The sequence below is a fragment of the Thalassophryne amazonica genome, chromosome 14 (genome assembly GCF_902500255.1).
Source record: "Thalassophryne amazonica chromosome 14, fThaAma1.1, whole genome shotgun sequence".
NCBI classification, from domain to species: Eukaryota; Metazoa; Chordata; class Actinopteri; order Batrachoidiformes; family Batrachoididae; genus Thalassophryne; species Thalassophryne amazonica.
Window position 1 is genome coordinate 73400740 of NC_047116.1, and position 24916 is coordinate 73425655.

General features: G+C 41.9%; 1 protein-coding gene across 4 annotated transcripts in view; it reads left to right on the top strand.

Annotated features, from left to right (window-relative positions):
• The window catches only part of sema5ba (sema domain, seven thrombospondin repeats (type 1 and type 1-like), transmembrane domain (TM) and short cytoplasmic domain, (semaphorin) 5Ba), a 945671-nt gene that overhangs the window by 429187 nt on the left and 491568 nt on the right, over window positions 1-24916 (top strand). The window lies entirely within an intron of this gene.

Below are 24916 nucleotides of genomic sequence, written 5' to 3' on the forward strand. Positions count from 1 at the left end.
CTCACGTGAAAAGCCAAAGATCGTTTTCAGGAGTGATATGTTACTAGTTGGCCCGTTTGAATAGTCCCCTGGGTGCTCCAATGAGTACACACTATTAGTACATACTCAGTGTGCCCTGCGCCATTACGCACAGTGATCAGTGAAAGCAGGAGCACATGGAGAGCCTCTGATGACAATCTCACGTGCTCAAACAGAGTGTGTAACTATCAGGATTGCTTCACTAGTTTTCATGTGAATGTTACTGGATAATTCTGTTGCTTTCTCTGCATAAAGCACTGTTTACCATATCAATGGACAACAAAACGCATAGACCATTTTGTATATATTGTTCAAAATGTGCATTTGTGTTTATTGTTTGTACAGTCTTTCACACAAGACCTCAAATTACCTTTATAAATTGTCAAAACAGTTGTTTATTATAGTTTGCTGTGTGTTTTGAATAAATGTGTGTGGAAAATTATTTTTCGCTTTATTTTTTCCTTGGCTATTTTTGATTGTAAACCTTTATTACACTTATAAAACACAACAAAAACATATATGTTCTGAAAGCATAGGTTGTCCTAAAAAAAAGAGACATAAAACTTGATTGTGGGATGCAGGGAGAGCTGTTAACAGCAATAATAAAACATTTATGCAAGGCGAGTGAACTGTCCAAAAAATGCCCTCGGACCCCAGAGGGTTAATCGTGTTCCGTATCTCACCCATCCATCTGTACAGTTAGCCCTGAAACAATGTCTTCCTCGCAGCGTGAAACGGAAGAGTGGACTTTGGGACACACAATCACAGATATGGGAGAATGAAAAGTCAACATGCACAAAATTGGTGTGATTATTTGTGGTGTGTGTTCTTTCTGCTGTAAGATTAGAATTATTGGTGCAGCTCAAAAAGAGAAACACAAAAACTGAAGAGGTAGGCAGAGACTTGTCTTGTGACATACTATGACTATAATCCACTATCAGTTTTTCTTTTCACTGTGCGGTATTGATTTGCTTCTTGCTGTGGACCACTGCTGCAGGTCTGAAGTGACAACAGGCATAAAGTGCTGTGGACTCTGATTCTTCTGCTGAATGTTTCATACAAAAGCAGCACTGGGTGTGAAACTGGAGGCTGTCTTTTAATTTCACAAGCCATATGTACAAACCAGACAATAGCTTTTTTTTTTCCTTCAATGCTGTGCACGTCTTGTCCTTTCCTCCATTCAGCTGCCAGACCTCCAGATGTCCAGATTAACAGAACCGTTTGTGCCTGACTTCAAAGGTGAGAATGGCTGTAATGGGACAGAGGCTGCTGGCCTCTCAAAGCATGCAGAGCCGCTCATTATGTGGAGGCAGCCGTATAGAAAGGTGGCACAATAACCGTGTCAGTAAGAACCTGAGATTAGCCTCTGTGATTGATAAGTAGTTTTAGTGGTCTGCTGAAGCACTTCCTCAGTCTCCTGGATGGACCAGGGAGGCAGCCAATGTGCCTTCAAATGAAAATGTGAAAGTTCACTGTTTTGGGGCGGCTCAGTGGGCAGTGGTTAACACTTTTCCTTCGCAGTGTTTGAGCCTGCCGAGTCTTTCTGTTCTGTGTGTGTTAGATCATGTACCATGACACCAAATATGTTTGTGATCTTCAATCACAGAAGATCAAGGCATAGCTGTTACCCCCCGTCACACTAGAGCACAAATGAGCCTGAATGCTGTATGAATGAGGATTTGAAGAACAGTCATTCAAATTCAAGCTGCACTTGAACGCCTTGTACAGCGGTCAGCACATCTGTGCGGCCAGAGCACATGAACTCTACATTCATGTTGCGCTCATGTTGGAAAACATTCGAATGGAGGTCAAGTTGCAGTTGTACTGCATTCTGACTGCTGTCAGAATGCAGTACAACATACATTACGTCCGCAATTCATATGCAATTTGAACTGTTTGGACTCCGTTTGAGGGGCTGTACGAATTGTTCGAGCATGTTGAATCCTGGCCTAATGTCTCGATTGTCCTCCCTGTCACACTTTTACATGAATGAGCATGAATGCTGTATGAATGGATATTCAAACATCATTTGTGCATATTGAGCTGCATTTAAATTCCTTGTGCAGCTATTTGTGTGTCACTTAACAAAATCGTTCAAATTCACACAGCCAGCATGAATGTAGAGAACATGCACACCACTTCAAGCTGCATTCAAACTGTGGAAAATTTGATTGGCGGTCGAAGAGCAGTTGTACCGCAGTCTGATCATATTCGAGGGAATGACATTACTGATAGATCCTCTGACACATGAGGTGGACTGACAATGCATCTGTGATATCATGCACATTATGGACGTACGTGGCACAGCGCTTCGATCACCTGTTATTCCACCTAGACTGAAAGGCGCAGGAAGGGTGCAGGTGAGCAGACAATCATCTTGATACTTTTATTTATTCCCGCTTTTGACAGATATGTGTCAGAAATCATTCCATATGGATCAGTAGCATAATACAGCAATGTATTTGGCACCATCGCCACAACCATGTGAAACTGGAGGTGTCTCAGATTCCTTGAATCATTTAATGATGTTGTGCACCATAGAGGGAGAAATTTGCAAATCCCTTCTAATTTTCTTTGAGTAACATTGCTAAAATGTTAAACATTTCAATAATTACCTTCACCCGCGCACTTGGGAGGAGGTTATGTTTTCACCCCTTTTTGTTTGTTTGTTTGTGAACTGCATGTAGTCCACAATTTTTCATATATCAATTTCAATTCAGTTTTCAAGGTCAAAGTCAAGAAAAAAACTTGGAAAATTGGAATAATACATGTCCTTTAACACTGAATGAATTTTTGAAAATTCATAACTCATCATATTTCTTTCATATTTGAGACTGTTATATAGGTTGGTATGCTTTATCAAAGTATGCTTTATCAAAGTTTGGTCCGGATCTGAACCAGATTATATTTAAATTTAACACTGAAATCCCCCCCCCCCCCCCCATTTATTTATTTATTTATTTATTTATTTTACATTATATCTAAATCAAACATGCCCCAATCACTCTATTTGAAAATGAGGCCCAGACTGTCACTCACTCTGTCCTGACTGACAAAGTTTGATCTGAATCTGATCCGGACTGTGGATATTGTGGACATTTTAATTTAATATTGAAAACCCATTTGATGTACATTTTGCATTATATCTCAATCAAAAGTACCTCAATCATTCTCATTTGTTTCAGTGAGGTGCAAAATGGTACTCTCAATGAAAAGACGCTTTTATCTGCATCTCATTTCTATTGCAAATTTAGCAGATATTTGAGTTTAACGTTGAAAAACCCTTCTGATCTATATTCTGTATTATGTTTTAGCTTATGAAAAGCCACTTCTAACAGGACTTTGACCTTAAATTTTTTTCCAAGGTAAAAATGTGTGGAATTGTAAACTAGTGTTGGCGGAGGTTTGTGCTCTTCAAGTGCGGTGCTCTAGTTTTCCTCATGCATTTGTTGACAAATTGCAGATCCTCTGCCCATCGTTGCTCCTCAATAACTTAGCCTTTTATGGATGCTGCTGTTATGACCAATAGAATGAGCACCTGAAAGGCAATGACTGAGAAGATGGCACTGAGACACAGATGGAGATGGCACCTGAGTTCAACTTACAATGAAGAGTTTGCTTCACCGGGGTTAATAAATCAACTTCACCAAATGCAGACTTAAATCAATTCTTTCACCATAAGTGAAAATACAATACATGAAATTCCTCTTCACTGCAAATGGACTTTGAGTTATTAAGCAAATAGTTTTCACCAAATGCAGGCTTAACTTGGGATAGAGTAAAGGCAAAGAAATGGTGGAAATGTGCAACACAAAATACTAATACAAGCAGTGTAACTAAAGTATTAAAAAGCTGGGTTACAAACCAACATTACCCACTGCATTTCATGCACACATTTAAATAAATACATAAGCAAAAGCAAATATATAAGCATATAAATATGTCAATATGTATTAAGTATCAGGCATCCAATGATATATATCATGTTGAGTTTTGAGAAATGATATAGACCCCAAGTTGTAGGTAGTTTTATTTTATATTGCCAAACAAATTTTGGATTTGTAGTGAAACTGCGTAAATCAAGAATTTTTCTATTTAGCATATTCAAACTGTATTTTGTCTGTCAGTTAAAGTTGAATAGATTTCTTGAGATATTGATTTTGCAGAGTTGCTGACTTTAATGTAAAAATTGGCAGACGTTGTGACTGAAGATATAACAGAATGTTGATGATGTTGCGTTTAAAGCCGTCTGCCACCTTGACTTTGGCCCCTGTAGAATACTGTGGCTCTTGTCAAACACCTCTTTGTTTGAATAATGTTTCTGAAAATACTCCAGTGTTTTATGTGAGCCATGCCAGGGATTAGTGCAGGAATGCAGCACTCGCTGTACATAACCTCCACCCACAGGCACACACTGTACCATCTGCCAGCTCACGTGTTAGAAGGATGATGCTGACTTGCAGGATAAAAGTTTGTTTCTGATAAATCCACAGAACAAGGATGTCGACTGCAATGATGTGAATGCGGGTACAGTATGTGATGTTTTTGGCATGTTTGGAGGAGGTGGTATCTAAGAGTTTACAATAAATTGATGTCTTGTTAGTCTGCAAGATGTTTCACCACTCATCAAAGCCATTTCTTCTTTTATCTGTTTTTAAAAACTGAAGAAGTCACTTGGATGCTCTTGAAGACCAACAAGACATCCACTTGCTGTAGAGTACATCATTTCACCTAGAGCACTTATCAAGAGGAGGCGGTGTGTCATGGTGGGAATTCCAGGAATAAAAGCCCACTACATTCAACACTGTAGACGCAAAGCCAGAAACACCTATACACGCTGTTTAATCAAGCCTTGGATATATGTCGTTGTATCATGACTCTCACCACTTTTAGATTTCATGCATGAGCTGAAGGTCCACCTCCCATTTGCTCATATGAATATATGAGACATGCCTCAGGGCCCCTTCACATATAGTACGAATGTGGTCAAATTGCATGTAAAGCAGGAATCGTATGCAATACGTGTAAAAATCATAGCTGTTAGGGATAAACCCACAGGACAGTTAGTTGGACCCAAAATGCAGAAAACAGGCCAAAGTACAAAAATATAATGATTTATTGATATGTATTGTAAATAGTTTAAGCCAGGCACTGGAGAAAGGAGAGACTGTTGGAGTACACGGGAGGCAGGAATGTCAGACCCAAACACTGTTCGTCCGGAACCAGCTCAGAACAGGACCAGGTGGCACCATAAAGATGACGGAACCTGGAGCACTGAGGACGCAAGAAACACTGAGTTAGTTTACAACGTAGAAACATGGAACAAAAAATGCTGCAGAGATGAGCCAGAGGAAACCTGGAGGCAACTGTAGTTTCCGGCGTCTGAGAGCATGAAGAGAAGCAGTATTTGTACAGGTGGTTGATGAGTGTGAACAGGTGAATCTAATCAGTTCCACAGGTGGCTCCAGCAGACACAGGAAGGGAGGGGTAGTGAGGCAGATCCAGCAGCAAGGTGCAGCCAACAAAGGCAGCACAACAGTAGCTGCCTCCAATGCCTCGTGCACCTATTGCTACAACTATTTGCACGCACCAGCGGCTGAAAGACAGTGTGCACTGTGAGAGCCCATTGAACCCTCTCACGGCAGGTGTCGGCCAAATTCCAGCTGACACATACGAACATCTAACACCGCTCGCTTGGCACTTAGAAAATGTGTGGCCATTTGCAGCATTAACACGACAACAGTCAGAAGAGGATCACTTTCGAGCTGGATGTGAAATTTGTCTAAGTGCCCCCACAAGTGTGGCTTTGCAAACAGACACAGTGACACGTTGGTTTGTGCACTGAACTGACGGGGTGTGTCTGCCCACAGGAGTGGCTGTGGTTTTGGATGTCCCAGCTGGAGAACACATACCGTGCTCGGACGGACATGAACTAACAACTGTCCACTGTGACATGTGTATGTCTGCTTGCTGTCTTCACGTGGACATACATAAAAATATATATCACTGTTGCAATGCGCTGCAGCAAGCAGGCGCACGCCATGCACATTGACAGGCTATCCCAGGTGATCCGGACCATCAGATCATAACACACGGTGGGCGATCTGGATGTCACGTCACACACGTGAGCTCTGTTCTGCATGACGTGTCTGTTCCACGTGTCTGTCCTGCGGCACACCATCCACAAGACACTGCCCGACACGTGCATGGGGCAGGCTGGACACACCGCCAGCAGATGTGGACATGATAAGAGCTCCCTGCTTCTTGTTCATGTCATTTCATGACTGCACATCTTTGACCATGGGTCATCTACAGAGGAACAGACGGGTCATACTTGTATTGTTTGCTTGATATGAGGGATTCAATAAAATTTGGTGTTTTTATATGGTGTGTGGTTTTATTTCTTTTTAAATATGTTCATGTCCTTCTTGATATCAGACATTTTCCCACACCTTTTACAGGACAGCGATGGTTGCTCAGTGGTAAAGTTTCTGGCTGGCAATCAGAGCATTTGGAAATTGCAGGTTCAAATCCTGTGGATGGCATGTATTTTTTTTTTCATTTCAATCAATCAATCAATTTTATTTATATAGCGCCAAATCACAACAAACAGTTGCCCCAAGGCGCTTTATATTGTAAGGCAAGGCCATACAATAATTACGTAAAAACCCCAACGGTCAAAACGACCCCCTGTGAGCAAGCACTTGGCGACAGTGGGAAGGAAAAACTCCCTTTTAACAGGAAGAAACCTCCAGCAGAACCAGGCTCAGGGAGGAGTCTTCTGCTGGGACTGGTTGGGGCTGAGGGAGAGAACCAGGAAAAAGACATGCTGTGGAGGGGAGCAGAGATCAATCACTAATGATTAAATGCAGAGTGGTGCATACAGAGAAAAAGAGAAAGGAAACACTCAGTGCATCATGGGAACCCCCCAGCAGTCTAAGTCTATAGCAGCATAACTAAGGGATGGTTCAGGGTCACCTGATCCAGCCCTAATTAAAAGCTTTAGCAAAAAGTAAAGTTTTAAGCCTAATCTTAAAAGTAGAGAGGGTGTCTGTCTCCCTGATCTGAATTGGGAGCTGGTTCCAGAGGAGAGGAGCCTGAAAGCTGAAGGCTCTGCCTCCCATTCTACTCTTACAAACCCTAGGAACTACAAGTAAGCCTGCAGTCTGAGAGCGAAGCGCTCTATTGGGGTGATATGGTACTATGAGGTCCCTAAGATAAGACGGGACCTGATTATTCAAAACCTTATAAGTAAGAAGAAGAATTTTAAATTCTATTCTAGAATTAACAGGAAGCCAATGAAGAGAGGCCAATATGGGTGAGATATGCTCTCTCCTTCTAGTCCCCGTTAGTACTCTAGCTGCAGCATTTTGAATTAACTGAAGGCTTTTTAGGGAACTTTTAGGACAACCTGATAATAATGAATTACAATAGTCCAGCCTAGAGGAAATAAATGCATGAATTAGTTTTTCAGCATCACTCTGAGACCTTTCTAATTTTAGAGATATTGCGTAAATGCAAAAAAGCAGTCCTACATGTGCATTGAATGACATATCCTGATCAAAAATGACTCCAAGATTTCTCACAGTATTACTATAGGTCAGGGCAATGCCATCCAGAGTAAGGATCTGGTTAGACACCATGTTTCTAAGATTTGTGGGGCCAAGTACAATAACTTCAGTTTTATCTGAGTTTAAAAGCAGGAAATTAGAGGTCATCCATGTCTTTATGTCTGTAAGACAATCCTGCAGTTTAGCTAATTGGTGTGTGTCCTCTGGCTTCATGGATAGATAAAGCTGGGTATCATCTGCGTAACAATGAAAATTTAAGCAATGCCGTCTAATAATACTGCCTAAGGGAAGCATGTATAAAGTGAATAAAATTGGTCCTAGCACAGAACCTTGTGGAACTCCATAATTAACAGTCTGTGAAGAAGATTCCCCATTTACATGAACAAATTATAATCTATTAGATAAATATGATTCAAACCACCGCAGCGCAGTGCCTTTAATACCTATGGCATGCTCTAATCTCTGTAATAAAATTTTATGGTCAACAGTATCAAAAGCAGCACTGAGGTCTAACAGAACAAGCACAGAAATGAGTCCACTGTCTGAGGCCATAAGAAGATCATTTGTAACCTTCACTAATGCTGTTTCTGTACTATGATGAATTCTGAAACCTGACTGAAACTCTTCAAATAGACCATTCCTCTGCATATGATCAGTTAGCTGTTTTACAACTACCCTTTCAAGAATTTTTGAGAGAAAAGGAAGGTTGGAGATTGGCCTATAATTAGCTAAGATAGCTGGGTCAAGTGATGGCTTTTTAAGTAATGGTTTAATTACTGCCACCTTAAAAGCCTGTGGTACATAGCCAACTAATAAAGATAGATTGATCATATTTAAGATCAAAGCATTAAATAATGTAAGCAGCCTGGTAGGAATGGGGTCTAATAGACATGTTGATGGTTTGGATGAAGTAACTAATGAAAATAACTCAGACAGAACAATCTGAGAGAAAGAGTCTAACCAAATACCGGCATCACTGAAAGCAGCCAAAGATAATGATACGTCTTTGGGATGGTTATGAGTAATTTTTTCTCTAATAGTTAAAATTTTATTAGCAAAGAAAGTCATGAAGTCATTACTAGTTAAAGTTAAAGGAATACTCGGCTCAATAGAGCTCTGACTCTTTGTCAGCCTGGCTACAGTGCTGAAAAGAAACCTGGGGTTGTTCTTATTTTCTTCAATTAGTGATGAGTAGTAAGATGTCCTAGCTTTACGGAGGGCTTTTTTATAGAGCAACAGACTCTTTTTCCAGGCTAAGTGAAGATCTTCTAAATTAGTGAGATGCCATTTCCTCTCAAACTTACGGGTTATCTGCTTTAAGCTGCGAGTTTGTGAGTTATACCACGGAGTCAGGCACTTCTGATTTAAAGCTCTCTTTTTCAGAGGAGCTACAGCATCCAAAGTTGTCTTCAATGAGGATGTAAAACTATTGACGAGATACTCTATCTCACTTACAGAGTTTAGGTAGCTACTCTGCACTGTGTTGGTATATGGCATTAGAGAACATAAAGAAGGAATCATATCCTTAAACCTAGTTACAGCGCTTTCTGAAAGACTTCTAGTGTAATGAAACTTATTCCCCACTGCTGGGTAGTCCATCAAAATAAATGTAAATGTTATTAAGAAATGATCAGACAGAAGGGAGTTTTCAGGGAATACTGTTAAGTCTTCAATTTCCATACCATAAGTCAGAACAAGATCTAAGATATGATTAAAGTGGTGGGTGGACTCATTTCCATTTTGAGCAAAGCCAGTTGAGTCTCATAATAGATTAAATGCAGTGTTGAGGCTGTCATTCTCAGCATCTGTGTGGATGTTAAAATCGCCCACTATAATTATCTTGTCTGAGCTAAGCACTAAGTCAGACAAAAGGTCTGAAAATTCACAGAGAAATTCACAGTAACGACCAGGTGGACGATAGATAATAACAAATAAAACTGGTTTTTGGGACTTCCAATTTGGATGGACAAGACTAAGAGTCAAGCTTTCAAATGAATTAAAGCTCTGTCTGGGTTTTTGATTAATTAATAAGCTGGAATGGAAGATTGCTGCTAATCCTCTGCCTCGGCCCATGCTACGAGTATTCTGGCAGTTAGTGTGACTCGGGGGTGTTGACTCATTTAAACTAACATATTCATCCTGCTGTAACCAGGTTTCTGTAAGGCAGAATAAATCAATATGTTGATCAATTATTATATCATTTACTAACAGGGACTTAGAAGAGAGAGACCTAATATTTAATAGACCACATTTAACTGTTTTAGTCTGTGGTGCAGTTGAAGGTGCTATATTATTTTTTCTTTTTGAATTTTTATGCTTAAAAAGATTTTTGCTGGTTATTGGTGGTCTGGGAGCAGGCACCGTCACTACGGGGATGGGGTAATGAGGGGATGGCAGGGGGAGAGAAGCTGCAGAGAGGTGTGTAAGACTACAACTCTGCTTCCTGGTCCCAACCCTGGATAGTCACGGTTTGGAGGATTTAAGAAAATTGGCCAGATTTCTAGAAATGAGAGCTGCTCCATCCAAAGTGGGATGGATGCTGTCTCTCCTAACAAGACCAGGTTTTCCCCAGAAGCTTTGCCAATTATCTATGAAGCCCACCTCATTTTTTGGACACCACTCAGACAGCCAGCAATTCAAGGAGAACATGCGGCTAAACATGTCACTCCCGGTCCGACTGGGGAGGGGCCCAGAGAAAACTACACAGTCCAACATTGTTTTTGCAAAGTTACACACCGATTCAATGTTAATTTTAGTGACCTCCGATTGGCATTACTGCGATGTGAATTACAATCTTACCAAATTTATGCTTAGCCTTAGCCAGCAGTTTCAAATTTCCTTCAGTGTCGCCTGCTCTGGCCCCCGGAAGACAATTGACTATGGTTGCTGGTGTCGCTAACTTCACATTTCTCAAAACAGAGTCGCCAATAACCAGAGTTTGATCCTCGGCGGGTGTGTCGTCGAGTGGGGTAAAACGGTTAGAAATGTGAACGGGTTGGCGGTGTACACGGGGCTTCTGTTTAGAACTACGCTTCCTCCTCACAGTCACCCAGTCGGCCTGCTTTCCCGGCTGCTCGGGATCTGCCAGAGGGAAACTAACGGCGGCTAAGCTACCTTGGTCTGCACCGACTACAGGGGCCTGGCTAGCTGTAGAATTTTCCACGGTGCGGAGCCGAGTCTCCAATTCGCCCAGCCTGGCCTCCAAAGCTACGAATAAGCTACACTTATTACAAGTACCATTACTGCTAAAGGAGGCCGAGGAATAACTAAACATTTCACACCCAGAGCAGAAAAGTGCAGGAGAGACAGGAGAAGCCGCCATGCTAAACCGGCTAAGAGCTAGTAGCTGCGCTAAGCTAACAGATTCCTAAAAACACACAAAGTGAATAATGTGTAAATCATTTAGAGGTGATTCAGCAGAGGGAGTGCTTTAGTCAAGGCACGTGAAGATTACACTGTGAAACAAATTGTTATCTAGGTAACTAGATCAATCTAACTGCGCAGATTAAACAGCTAACAGATACAGAAAAACACCACTGTGCTCCGGAACAGGAAGTGATACAATACCGCAGTGAGAGCCAACCACCAGTAGAGGCAAGCATTTCACAGCAGCTACGCGATGTGGTTAAACATGCTGCAGCTGCTCGCACTGTGTGCCAGCATGCACAAAAGTGTCGCAGCGGGATCGTTCATGCCTGCCCGTCGGCTCAGTGTTTTTATGGTTCGCTCATACGAGCTGTTCCATTGTGATTCACCCTGATTTGTACTTATTTGTACTATGTGTGAAGGGGCCCTTAATAAAGGCACATATAGACCGCATTTTGGTACCACCTTAGAAACCTGACTAGATGCATCACACTCATACTGATATCAGGATCTGTCACACAGGTTGCTAACCTGTATTGATTCAGGTTCAGCCAAAGTTATTGATCCCAAACATGTTCATTCATTTGCAGATGATGACAATCATCCAATCACCCAGCAACTTTCAGTGTTACGTGTCAAGGCACAGAGCAGACAAACAAATAAACAATACAGATTGATAAGAACAGCAAGGTTGAAAACAATCATTTTAAATTACTCCTCTCAGAGTTTGCAGACTGGTAGATGATAGATGAGAATGTCTGAAGTATCTATTAGTTTTCCTTAAATGTATGTAACAGAAGTGACCCGAAGGCAACAACTTGAATTCAGAACACAAAATGTGATCAGGGTGGCTGAAAATATTCTTGGCTGCCTTTTTCACCTGTTTCTCCCAAAGGAAACACAAGTCTCTCTCACTCCAGTGATCTTGATCAGACGTTAAGATGCTGTACAGGCTGTTCCTCTCCTTAATGGATAACACATTAAACTAACAGATAAAAGACAATGTTACAAGATTTTCAATAAATGAGCAATCAGTTTGCTTCAGGAGCTGAGGAAGATGAAGAGGGCTGCAGGCCTGAGTAACTTCAAATGGGTCTGGGAGTGTGCAGATCTTCTCTGTGGGGTTATTCTGTGCATCTTCAACCTGTGCCTCAGTCTGGAGAGAGTTCCAGTCCTGTGGATAACTTTATGTGTGATAACAGGCCTAAAGGCAGTTTACCCCAGGGATCCCAACCATTTCAGGCCAGTAGCCTTGACTTCCCACCTGATGAAGACCATTCGCTGTTTCGCAGTTGTGAATCTCACGCCGTCTCGCATTCGTGACTTATGCAAGAGGTCTGTTTCAGCAGAGTTCCGATTTAGGGCACAATGTAAACACACCTCGTGAAATATGAACAACAAGGGACACAGTAGAAGTTCATCACAGATGCTACACCTCTTCTAGATAACTCTTTCAACTTGGGAGAACGTGTCATCATGATAATCATACGTGAACTCACTGAATCAATGCCACATCCTCTCTAGCCATTGTTTACATGGCTTTGAAACACCGGAACTCTGCTGGCACCGCTGTGCATTCTGGGAAGTGCAGGGAGCCACCAGGGGAATTATGGGAAACGTTAAAGCAGCGAATGGAGAGGATTGTAATTAACTACCTCAGACCTCTGGCAAGCAGTGAGCTGGACCCCTACAGTTTACTTATTGACAAGGAATTGGGGTGGATCATCAAATTCCTTGCTAACAGACTGAAGAATGTGACACTTCACAAATGTGTGGCTGATATGGTAGTCTGCAGCACAGGGGCACCACAGAGTGCAGTGGTATCTCCTTTACAGGGCTCTACAGCTAGCCCTAGAGGTCACTTGCCAAGTTGGGAGTCAGATCTACTTGTTGCATGGCAAGTAAATCAATTTAACCAAATAATCCACACACACACACACACACACACACACACACACACACACACACACACACACACACACACACACACACACACACACACACACACACACACACACACACACACACACACACACACACACACACATATATATATATATATATACTCACAGTGATGCAAATAAGCATTTGATCCACTGTTGTTTTTACAAGTTTTCAAAATAACAAAGAATGGAGAAGTCTGTCATTTTTAGCGTAGGTACACTCTATGAGAGACAGAATCTAAAAAAAAAAAAAATATTGTATGATTTTGAAATAATTAATTTGCACGTTATTGCACAAAATAAATATTTGATACAACAGAAAGAACAGATCTTAGTGTTTCGTACGGAATCCTTTGTTTGCAATTACAGGGGTCAGAGATTTGCTGTAGTTCTTGACCAAGGTTGCACACACTCACTGCAGCAGGGATTTTGGTCCACTCCTCCATACAGATCTTCTCCAGATCTTTCAGGTTTTGTGTTTCACCTCCCTCCAAAGATTTTTTTTTATTGAGTTCAGTTCTGGAGACTGGCCAGGCCACTCCAGGACCTTCCAATGCTTCTTATGTAGCCCCTCCTTAGTTGTCCTGGCTGTGTGATTTTGGGTCATTGTCATGCTGGAAGACCCAGCCATGACCCATCTTCAGGGCTCTTACTCAGGGAAGGAGGTTGTTTGCCAAAATCTCATGATAAACGACCCCATCCATCCTCCCTTCAATACGGTGTAGTCGCCCTGTCCCCTTTGCAGAAAAACACCCCAAAAATGATGTTTCCACCCCCATGCCAGGGGGACCAGGTCCTCCTGTGTAATACTGGGCTTTCTCAGAATCATCCTTACCCCACGAGATGAGATCTTGCATGGAATCCCAGACCGAGGAAGATTGACAGTCATCTTATGTTTCTTCCATTTTTTAATAATTACACCAACAGTTGTTGCCTTCTCATCAAGCTGCTTGCCTATTGTCCTGTAGCCCATCACAGTCTTGTGCAGGTTAGGTTGGAGTGTGATTGATTGAGTGTGTGGACAGCTGTCTTTTTTACAGGTAGCAAGTTCAAACAGTTGCAGTTAATACAGGTAAAGAGTGCAGAATAGGAGGGCTTCTGAAAGAAAAACTCACTGGTCTGTGAGAGCCAGAATTCTTCCTGGCTGGTCAGTGATCAAATACTTATTTCAATTATATAAATAAAAATTACAGACCTCTCGATTTTTGTAGGTGGGAAAACTTGCAAAGCTGACAGTGGATCAAATACTTATTTGCCTCACTGTATATTGAGTATCTTCTGATACAGAGTACCAATCTGATACTTGTATTTTCCTAGATATTGCACTTGCACAGAAACATATTACAAGCACATTAAAAATCAATCCATTGTGCATACTTGACAAGATAACAACTGCGCCATGCATTAAAGGGGATCACCTAAGGGGGGATCAACAATAAAAGGTCTCCTTTCCATTTTACTTATTTTTTCAAAGTTGAGTCAACTGATTTTTTTATATTGTCCTCATGTCTGCTTAGCACATGATTGTAGGAGTAAAACTAGGACACAGCGTAATTACTGACTGAATGTTTTAGTTGTTAAAAATGTATTGATTATTATTATCATTACTATTGTTAGTAGTAGTAGTAGAAGGAGTAAGTAAGTAGTATGTACAAAATGTCTTCAAAAATGGATCATTACTCTCTGAGGAGGCTGGGGGCTGTATCTGTCCCTAATCCCACTGCCTAAGCCCATGTCACAGGCACTGACAGTCTGTGAGCAGGAAGAAAATGATTCATGATGAAGCACTGAACTGCTTTGTGGCTTCAACACTTAAATGAGACCAGTGCTACTGTATGACTTTTCACTCTGGACTGTGTTTTATTTTTATTTTCCTGTGATAACATTACACCCATGGATAGCTCTTTCTGACTCCATTGTAAGCAAAGCGATATGAAGCAATGCTTCATAAGAGATGGACTTTGCTAATGCATGTGTAGCACCTTTAGTCCTAACTTTTAGCTTAAAGAGACATCACTTCACTCTAGGTCCAGTAGGAGTTACACCAGGAATTTACTCACAAACAAGAGTGGGTGTTGGTTTACTTTGAACAGGTGACACACACTCACACACTCATCTTCAACCACTTAGTCCAATTAAGGGTCTTGGGGGGCTGGAGCCTATCGCAGCAGTCATAGAGTGTGAGGCAGGGTACACCCTGGACAGGACACCAGTCTGTTGCAGGGCCACATATAGACAAACACATTCCCACCTGCATGCACACCTACGGACAATTTAAATTTTCAAATCCATCCAACCTGCGTGTCTGTAGGAGGAAGCCGGAGCACCAGGGGAGAACCCATGCAAACACACGGAGAACACGCAAACTCCACACAGAAAGGCCACAGGTGGGAATTGAACCCATGACCTTCTCACTGTGAGGCAACAGTGCTAAGCGCTAAGTCACTGTGCTGCCCAACAGGTGACACTTTAATGCCAATACAGAACAAATATAAAAACAGCAAGAGTTTAGTATATGTACAGTGAGGAAAATAAGTATTTGAACACCCTGTGATTTTGCAAGTTCTCCCACTTAGAAATCATGGAGGGGTCTGAAATTTTCATCTTAGGCGCATGTCCACTGTGAGAGACATAATCTAAAAAAAAAAAAAAAAATCCTGAAATTACAATGTATGATTTTTTTTTTTTTTTTTGGTATGTTACTGCTGCATTTGAACACCTGTGAAAATCAATGTTAATATTTGGTACAGTAGCCTTTGTTTGCAATTACAGAGGTCACCAGGTTTGCACACTGCAGCAGGGATTTTGGTCCACTCCTCCAAACAGATCTTCTCCAAATCTTTCAGGTTTGGAGTTTCAGCTCCCTCCAAAGATTTTCTATTGAGTTCAGGTCTCGAGACTGGCCAGGCCACCTTGAAATGCTTCTTACGGAGCCCGTTCTTAGTTGCCCTGGCTGTGTGTTTGGGGTCATTGTCATGCTGGAAGACCCAGCCATGACCCATCTTCAATGCTCTTACTGAGGGAAGGAGGCTGTTTGGCAAAATCTCGCAATACATGACCCCATCCATCCTCCCTTCAATACGGTGCAGTTGTCCTGTCCCCTTTGCAGAAGAGCACCCCCAGAGTATGATGTTTCCACCCCCATGCTTCACGGTTGGGATGGTTTTCTTGGGATTGTTCTCATCCTCTAAACATGGTAAGTGGAGTTGATTCCAAAAAGCTCTGTTCTGGTCTCATCTGACCACATGACCTTCTCCCATGCCTCCTCTGGATCATCCAGATAGTCACTGGTGAACTTCAAACGGGCCTGGACATGTGCTGGCTTGAGCAGGGGGACCTTGCTGCCCTGCAGGATTTTAAACCATGACAGCATCATGTGTTACTAATGTAATCTTTGTGACTGTGGTCCCAGCTCTCTTCAGGTCATTGACCAGGTCCTCCTGTGTAGTTCTGAGCTTTCTCAGAATCATCCTTACCCCACAAAGTGAGATCTTGCATGGAATCCCAGACCAAGGGAGATTGACAGTCATCTTGTGTTTCTTCCACTTTCTAAAATAATCACAACAGTTGTTGTCTTCTACCAAGCTGCTTGCCTGTTGTCCTGTAGTCTATCCCAGCCTTGTGCAGGTCTACAGTTTTGTCCCTGGTGTCCTTAGACAGCTCTTTGGTCTTTGCTATGGTGGACAGGTTGGAGTGTGATTGATTGAGTGTGTGAACAGGTGTCTTTTATACAGGTAACAAGTTCAAACAGGTGCAGTTAATACAGGTAAAGAGTGCAGAATAAGAGGGCTTCTTAAAGAAAAATTAACAGGTCTGTGTGAGCCAGAATTCTTGCTGGTTGGTACGTGTTCAAATATTTATTTCCAGCAGTAACATACAAATAAATTATTTAAAAAAATGACGATGAAGCCATGAGCTTAATGCAAATATATGAGTGATGTAATACTTCAAAAATGGGTGCACATCAGTGGAGAGTGAAGTGCATTCTGCCCATCCACAACCTGAAATGACCAAGTGGTTGACAGAACATGAACTGTGGTCATAGATGACTGTTGTTGTGGATATTGGTAAATGAAGAACCCAAATATGCAGACAGAGAGGATCGGGAGGTGTGGCTAACTCAGTGTTTTCTTTATAGTGAGCAGTGTTCTCAGTTCACATAAACAGTCCATAAGTCCATATATACAAATTAATTCCAACGAAGGGAACAGAAGACACAGCAGTTACTAGGAGGCACATAGAGCAAAACCTTCCAATGTCTAGGAAACATTCAGAGGTCACAGTGGAGTACTCACAGGGATGCAGAGCAAGCTGAGACAACCATCAAAGAACAGACCATGTCACATAATGAACCACCAACCAGACTACAGAGCAGGTGTGCTTGAATAATCATGAAGAGACAAAAGTGACGTAGGAGTGACTAAACTAAATACACAAGAACGGTTATCAAGAAATAAAACAACACGAAAAGGTGAGTGCAGTAGGAACCTCAAAGAATATCACAACAATATCAGTGATAAGTGCAGTACAATCTGAGAAAAGTTAAGAAAGCACAAACAAAGTGATCAAACTGAAATACCAATCAGTACAAAATAAAAGACAAACCACAATCCAGAATCACGAGAAATCATAACTGGATAACAAAACTAATGACTGAATGAAAGATCTAACCACAGACAAGAAATCAGATCAACAGAACAGAGTGCAATCAACAACTACACGCAAGGGGTGAAACGTAATAGACAGCAGGGAAAGACAGAGCCAGTGGTGAGGGGAGGTGATTACACCAACCCACACATGCAAGCGCTGAAAGTCAGACACGCACACACACACACCGGAGAAGGAAGTCACATGCCCGCAGTGCAGGAGGCCAGGACACACCCCCACTCGCAGGACACAGAACCATTCGCATCTGTCACACACTCACACTCACAGGTGCAGGACGCACACGTGAGACAGATCCACATACCCACGCAAGCAGAAAATAAAGACAAATGAAAAAAAACCCCCACAAAAATACCAAACTCAAACACATAGCCAAACGGGCCGATTAGCAGAACCCCAACAACTGTTGTGTCACCATCCAGGAACTAGTGTATGAGGTGGGAATAAGCATAGGTTTGCTACATTCCATTTTGACATGGACATGGCGTTCCAAAGCCAGCTGAGAGTCCCTCCAGTATGTCCTGAGTCTTCCGCGGGGCCTCCTCGCAGTGGGACGTGCCCGGAACATCTCTCCAGCAAGGCGTCCGGGGGGCATCCGGAAAGATGTCCGAGCCACCTCAGCTGGCTCCTTTCGACGTGGAGGAGCAGCGGCTCGACTCCAAGCTCCTCCCGAGTGACCGAGCTCCTCACCCTATCTCTAAGGGAGCGCCCAGCCACCCTGCAGAGGAAACTCATCTCTTCCACTTGTACTCGCGATCTCGTTCTTTCGGTCATGAGCCAAATCTTATGACCATAGGTGAGGGTCGGAACGTAGATCAATCGGTAAATCGAGAGCTTTGCCCCCTACTCAGCTCTCTCTTCACCACGACGGTCCGATACAGCGACCGCATCACTGCAGATGCTGCACCGATCTGTCTATTGATCTCACGCTCCATCCGTCCCTCACTTATGAACAAGACCCTGAGATACTTAAACTCCTCCACTTGAGGCAAGGACACTCCACCGACCTGAAGAGGGCAAGGCACCATGGCCTCAGATTTGGAGGTGCTGATTTTCATCCTGTCATCCCATCCCATCAAATTATAAAATGTACTTGTCAAAATGTTTGAATATTTCATTTCCAGTTTCTATTTTTGCAGTATAAATATTGTGAATCTCTCAGTCTGGTTCAGTACACACAACCACAATCATGGGAAAACTGCTGACTTGACAGCTGTCCAGAAGATGCTCACTGATGCCCTCAACACTGCATTTTTTTTCATTCTTTGCATTTTCCATATCATCGCAATTTTTCTCAATTCAACTCTTTCTGAGGTTGTACTTGTATCTTTTCATTTCATTGTAGGAATACACTGATCTGCTGTATATCCCTGATATCAGCGTGCTTTGTGGTGTAGAGTTACCTGGATTTAACCCCATGAGCCATCTCATGTAACACTTTCTTAAAAGATGCACTGGAAATTATAGTGTGGAGCTCTTTATTCAAAGCCTTTGGAGTCAGTATCGCAATGCGTGAAGTGTTGATGGCATTGTTCAAAAGAAGAGTCAGCAGATTCCCTGCAAGAGGCACATCTCTTATGAGCTGTCTGAAACAAACATTACCCAAGGGGACAGCTTTGAACAGATTCCAGGCAAGTTTAGGTTCAGGTTAAGTGATGTTAAGGTAAAGCAGATCATTTGTGCAGGCATATATCAGATTCTCTTTTGCATATTAATGAAATGTTTACTTTCCGCAACTGCAGAAAAGCTACACCCCCTGATGCGTCTCTCCATGTTCTTACAGCAGCACACTCACATATAACAGTAGTGTTGGCTAAAAAGTGCAGATACCTACTGGTTGTCTTCGTAAGTTGTCATATTTTCAAGTGGACAGGACAATAATGACCCTATTTTATAAATCTTGTATTGAATCGGTTTTAAATTTTTCGATGATGTGCTGGTACGGAAATCTCAGCATTAAAGCAAGGAAGCCACTTCACAACATTGTAGAATTGTGCAGCAAGCTTTTGGGGGCCCAGCAGACCTCACTGTCTGACTTGTTTTCCAGACAGGTGAGGAGGAAGACTCAGAGAATTTTATCTGATCTGGCCCACCCTCTCCATGGTGAATTTTGTTTTTTGCCATCTGGAGCAAGGCTTAGGTTTCCTACAGTGAGGAGTAACAGATATAAGCATTCCTTTGTACCTGTGGCTATCTCTGTTCTGAATGCTGATCGGAGGAGAGAAGCAGATACATAGGGTTGATGGCAAATCGTGTTAGGTAACTCGGTTCCTTTTCCATCGATCCAGGTCTGTACTGTGTCCCCCTTGTGTACTGAATGTTTGGTGTGTTTTTTCTTTTCTTTCTTTTCTTTTCTTTTATTCTGTGCTTTTCTGTATACCCATTGCTGTACAGCTCGTTGCTCCTTTGGAGACACTGAATAAATAAAGTGAAAGTGAAAGTGAAAGTGGTTGAAATTACAGTTATGTTATACTGCTGTTCAGTAGAGGTGGACGATACCAGGAATTTTGGTATTGATCCGATACCAAGAAAATGCAGGCCCAGTATCACCGATATCAATACCAATACTGATACTTTTTCATATTTAAGCTCCATAGATCCAAAGGATCCAAAAGACCTAGGATAGAATTTCAATAAACATTGTACGTGACAACAAAATACTTTATTATCACAATAAAACATTTTTGTTTAAAAAAATATCACTCAACACAACTTAATTCAACCTCTCAACCTCTACTGTTCAGAGAGACGGAAGTGTCTCAGCCTTTGGACATGTGATGGTGCACACTTGCTGATCCATCAAACGGCTTCAGGGTTGCTGGTACTATCTGTAGTGGAAAGCTTCAGTTAAATAGTTTACATTGTTACAAGGAGGTGGTGACTTCATAATTTGAGTAGCACTTAGGGGTGTCACGGTACACAAAAGTTTACAGTTCAGTTCACACCACAGTTAAGACATCACAGTTCAGTATGAGATTAATTTTTAAAAATCTTCAAATCTTTATACAGTAGCTGTAATCTGTGAGCAGCAGGGAGCTGCCCTAAGACACTTTAGCACTGTGAGACAACATCTACAGTGCATCCAAAAAGTATTCATGGCGCTACACTTATTCCACATTTTGTTATGTTAAAGTCTTATTCAAAAATCAAGTAAATTAATTTTTCAATTTAGTTTATTTCATTTATATAGCGCCAAATCACAACAAAGTTTCCTCAAGGCCCTTCACACAAGTAAGGTCTAACCTTACCAACCCCTAGAGCAAGGACACAGGCGACAATGGTAATGAAAAATTCCCTCTGATGATTTGAGGAAGAAATTTCAAGCAGACCAGACTCAAAGGGGTGATCCTCTGTTTGGGCCATGCTACAGACACAATTGACAATATGAATATACAGGAAATTTGGGGAAATTCTGCTTGTGCGCAGGACGAGAGGCCTGCAGAAGAAGACACCCACTCCCATCTCTGGATGGAGCCACACCTCAAACAGAGAGAGAAAAAAAAAAAAATCAGACAGTACAAAAACAACAAATACAAGAAAAACAGAAGAAATGCTAATGTGATAGCTGGCCACCAGCCTTGGTTTTTTGCAGTTTTGCCCAGTCCTCTTTGCAGTACCTCTAAAGTTGGGGCATTATTCTGCTGAAAGATGAACTGTCGCCCTAGTCTGAGGTCAAGGGCACTCTGGAGCAGGTTTTCATCCAGGATGTCTCTGTCTCTCAATCCTGATTAGTCTCATAGTTCCTGCCGCTGAAAAACATCCCCACAGCGTGATGCTGCCACCACCATGCTTCACTGTAGTTGCCTATTTTCCGCCAAACATAACACCTGCCATTCACACCAAAGAGTTCAATCTTTGTCTCATAAGAACAAAGAGTTTTGTTTCTCATAGTCTGAGAGTCCTTTAAGTGCCTTTTGGCAAACTCCAGGTTGGCTGCCATGTGATTTTTACTAAGGAGTGGCTTCTGTCTGGTCACTCTGCATTAAAGGCATGATTGGTGGATTGTTGCAGAGATGGTTGTCCTTCTGAAAAGTTCTCTCTCCACGGAGGAATGCTGGAGCTCTGACAGAGTGACCATCAGGTTCTTGGTCACCTTCCTGACGAAGGCCCTTCTTCTAGAGGTGTGCGATACCGGGAATTTTGGTATTGATCCAATACCAAGTAAATACAGGCCCAGTATTGCCGATATTGATACCGATAATGATACTTTTTCATATTTAAGCTTCATAGACCCAAAGGATCCAAAAGACCTAGAATAGAATTTTGCCAAGCATTGTTCAGGACAACAAACTACTTTATTATCACAATTAACATTTTTGTTTACAAAAATATCACTCAACACAACTTAAAACAAAATCTCCTAAGGTAGAGGGTTGACAAACCACGATACAAGGGTGCGCTGCTCCGTGTTGTGTGACACAGCGCAGCACTGCTCTTACAGACAGAGAGTAGACTTTGATGAATCTGCATGTGCAGCAGTCAGTGCGTGCGGGAGAGAAAAAAAGCTTGAGTATCGATCTTTTTACACAAGGATCGTTCAATATCAATACCAGCGTTGGTATCGATATTATCGATATTAGGATCGATCTGCCAATCTCTACCTTCTTCCCCGATTGCTCAGTTTAAACAGGCGTCCAGCTCTAGGAAGAGTGATGACGGATCCAAATGTCTTTCATTTACAGATGATGGTGACCACTGTGCTTATTGGGACCTTCAAAGCAGTAGAAATGTTTCTGTACCCTTTCCAAGATTTGTGCCTTGAGACAATCCTGTCTTGGAGTTCCACAAACAATTCCTTTGACTTCATGCTTGGTTTGTGGTCTGACATGCACTGTCAACTGTGAGGCCATATATGTAGACAGATATGTCTTTCCAAATCATGTCTAGTTAACTGAATTTCAGAATTTGCTTTCTGGATTCACTGTATATGTAAATTCACTCACTCATGTTCAACCACTTACTCCATTTAAGGGTCACAGGGCGGCTGGAGCCTATCCCAGCAGTCATAGGGCATGAGGCGGAGTACACACCTGATAGGACGCCAGCCTGAATCAAACACATTCACATCCGCACGCACACCTACGGACGATTTTAAAGTTTCCAGTCCACCTATTGTGCACAGTGTTAACCACTAAGCCATCGTGCTGCCTGTATATATAATTTTTTTTCATTAAATGTTAATGAATTAGATTCTATCTCTTCTCATTCACGTTGGATGAATTTACAGTGCAGCACACTAAATGTTTAGTTTTGGGCTTGTTTTTATGTCACATGACATGTCGAGCTAAACTACTTTCAATATTTTGTCCATTTTACATTTTTTTGATTCACCCATCTTGTAAAACCTCACTCTGTACACATTTAAAATCATTGTACACAGCGTTGCTATTCGGGGGTCATCTCATCTGTGAAATTTTACACTATTTCATTTAAAATATCAACTGTCATAAGTTGTTATTCTATCTAAACTTGAATGCAGTCTGATCTCATCTGAAGAAAGTGATTCAACACAAATGTGGATCAGTGCGCTTTCACTGTAGCTTCAACTGACTGGTTTGCTGTTGCCTTTGATCTTGTCACACATGGAGAGCAGGCTGAGGGGTCTCACCACGCCTGCTGCACTCGGGGTTAGCCACGCCTCCTTGGACAGAGCATGAAACTAGAGGAATGCCATCTGCAGATTGTACGCATGTGTGTATAATCATAGTGTGCAGAGTCGTACATTGTATTCTGTGTACAATTCTGTGCATCGATCCGTCACGTGTGTACTGTACGGTTCAATATAAATACATGAACTGTGACTCCCCTAGTAGCACCAAAGGTGGCTGAAGGAGATGAAATCTCACTCATTACCATCTCTAAGTTGCCCTTGATCAGGGTATTTAATGCCCATGTTGGTTCTACCTTGCATGGATCTGGCAAAGCTATGATGGGGCCCCAAAACCCAACCCTAATCCGTCTTATCCTTGGGTTCAGAAGCACAGACTCTGACAGCAGGAAGGACGGCTTTACAGTTGCTATATGTGAATTCTGGGGATGGCTCTGAATAACAGGCTAGGGTGGTCCCGAAAAACAAACTTCCACTTTTTCAAGCTGCTTTTTCAGTCCCTTGAGGGGTAAAAATTAATTGCGGGAAATTGAAAAATATTAACCACTGCTGCCTGGCCCCTGTTTTTTTTTTTTTTGTGATGTGCGAGTGACATTTTGAGTTATGGACTGGATTCATTACTTCATTATTGGCATGAGTTTGAGATTTTGCTACATCTACCTCAGGTCACATTTTTGAGGCATTCAACGGCAACATGGCCTACGGCAACGGCAACAATGTGGTACTTTGAGAGCCTATAGTGGTCAGGCAAGTTGAGAAAGACAACACCTAAGAAGAATAGAGACACTGGTTTGAGTAGCATAGGATAGATCAGGGCGTGCATGCTGGATTGGAAGGTCTTGAGCGCAGAGCACACTAAAACGTAACATAGTACCTGCAATAAATAAAGTCATTTTGTTGTCAACGGCAAGATTAGGAGACCCGAACATGATATGAAAATGAGTCTATTAAGAATTTGTACATTTCTCATCAGATGTTCCTCATGTATACGTAGTATACAGATACGGAAAAGCGTGTATGAGTGAATGTGCACTTCCATGTTATCCAGCTGGCTCCTGTTTTGGTCTAAATGTAAAAGACATAGATAAACTCCTCTGCTGTAGGAATCAATAACACTGCAGTATCTTACATAAGGGTGTATGTGAACCTAAACTGTTGATAGTAGGACATTTGGCTTTAACCTCACCATCTCCTTCACAGGGACGTTTGATGGTTTAGATGATTTCACAGCTGGTTTGTTTGCTGCGGGGAGCAGAAACAGACTGGGTCATTGCTCATTTTCCTTCTCCTTGAAAGTTTTTTTTTTTTTTCCATTTGCCTTTTTGTACCCTGTTATGTTCACTGGCTGTCCGTAGTTATCTCTCCCATCTAATCTCCACCTCCTTTCAAATTCATTCTTCTATTCTCCATGCTCGCCATTCATATTTTCTTTATTGCGCTCTCACTTTCCCTTTCCAATGCTCCAATCTTCAGCTTCCATCTTCTTCACTCTGTAATAGGCAGAGAAATGCATTGAGTATTTTGTATGAGACCGTCTATCTCTTTCATTTTCTGGGTAATAGTACTGTCGTTTAACTGTCACGTCACCGCCTGAAGGACTGTTGAACAGCAATGTTTCTCAAAGATATTGCAATTTAGTTCGATGAAAAACCTGCTCCATGTACTATGCCCTCTTTTTACTTCTCTCTGTTTTCTTCTGTATTTGTCATTAAAGTAGACCTAATTGAAGTTGTGCTATCATGACT